Source organism: Apteryx rowi, unplaced genomic scaffold, assembly GCF_003343035.1.
Source record: "Apteryx rowi isolate R43461 unplaced genomic scaffold, aptRow1 scaffold_103, whole genome shotgun sequence".
In the NCBI taxonomy this organism is placed as follows: Eukaryota; Metazoa; Chordata; class Aves; order Apterygiformes; family Apterygidae; genus Apteryx; species Apteryx rowi.
The window spans coordinates 2,258,358-2,259,794 of record NW_020447231.1 but is presented as its reverse complement, the minus strand read 5'-3'; positions in this window follow the sequence as shown (position 1 = coordinate 2,259,794).

Sequence of the window (1,437 nt, the reverse complement as noted above, 5' to 3'; positions counted from 1 at the left end):
GTCCTATTTTGAGATACTTAAATTCCTTTGTAATTACGGCATAATTCTTCAAGGCTGGCCTGCATTTCATCTGTGGCGTGCAAGGCCACAGCACCCTTCCCCGGGAGATGAGGGGACGGTTGCTGGTGGCCTTGTATGGATCCAAGAAACTAGCCGTCWCCTGCCTGCTCATGGCAGGCGTTCATAGCCAGTCAGCAGTAAAAAGCACATGAAAGTCAAGTCAGCGGAAGCGCTAGCGTGGCAATATCCAGAATGTGTCACAGTTAATGGCAAAATGCACACTGGCGTCAGTGCAGGGCTTCCTGCCTCAGCACAATTCCCAAGTCAGCTCCAAAACACCACCTTAGGCCTGGAGCTGAGCCTTGTGAGGAGCTAGTCCCCCCTCCCCCCCCCCGCCTCCTCTCTTCGGCAGGTCTGTGCAGGGGGCCTCCTTTTTTTTTTTTTTTTTTTGAGCTAGTACAGGTTATGCCATGCTTCTCCACCTTTCTCCTCCATTATTCCTGAGCATCTGGCTATAAAAACAGGAGCAAGGCCAAGAGAGTTGTAGTCTTCCCCATGTAATTGCACAGGCTGTATTCCAGAAATTCAGTCATGATTCAACACAACTGCAATAATTTTAAACAGTGAGAGAATTATAAGGAAAAAGGCTGGTCCTTCAGCTATAGCTCAAGCACATTTCCTGAAAACATTGTGCTCTTTGCATGGGACAGGGAGAGGGGGACATGACAATAACTATAAAAGAATACAAACTTGGGTTTTTTTATATAGTATATTCCTTTAATATAGAAACCGTTTTTTTGAAATTGCTACAGTTCGTAATAGTATATTTTAAAATAACACGTTATGCTAATGAATTATTTATTACAGAAAGGGTTTTTGGAGAGAGGGGGAGTTAAGATGATTTTTATTGTACCTGAAAAATATGCCTGTTTCTACTATAGATCGTACAGATCTGAATTAAAAAAATTCGTGGCTATTCGTGAACATCTCTCGTCCAAACAACTTTGCTAAAAAGAGTGTCAGGCAATTCCAGTGAAACATATTAACAGAATCATGATGTTAGTGCATAGTTTATAATCAGGGAAAAAATTAACAAATAGAAATTTATAGCAACAACAAAAGTTCAGCAGAAATACTGTTTTGATGCAAATGTCATTAAAAGCAGAAAACAAAGGAAATACAGAAGGCAGAATTTTTATTTTGCAAAGTCTAAGTATGTCCTTAGCATAATTTAAGTAATGCATTGCCGTTGCAATCCTGATTGCTACAAAGTTTAAGGTAAACTTTTTGACTGCACCTATTGCACGCTTTCTCCACAGCTGTGTAATAAAACCCTTCTCCTGCATCAGAGATTCTTCATTGTGATTATCTGGTCTGTAGAAGTTCAAATTGAATAGCTGACATAATTATAAAAAGATGCTATTTGTCTGTGCCATT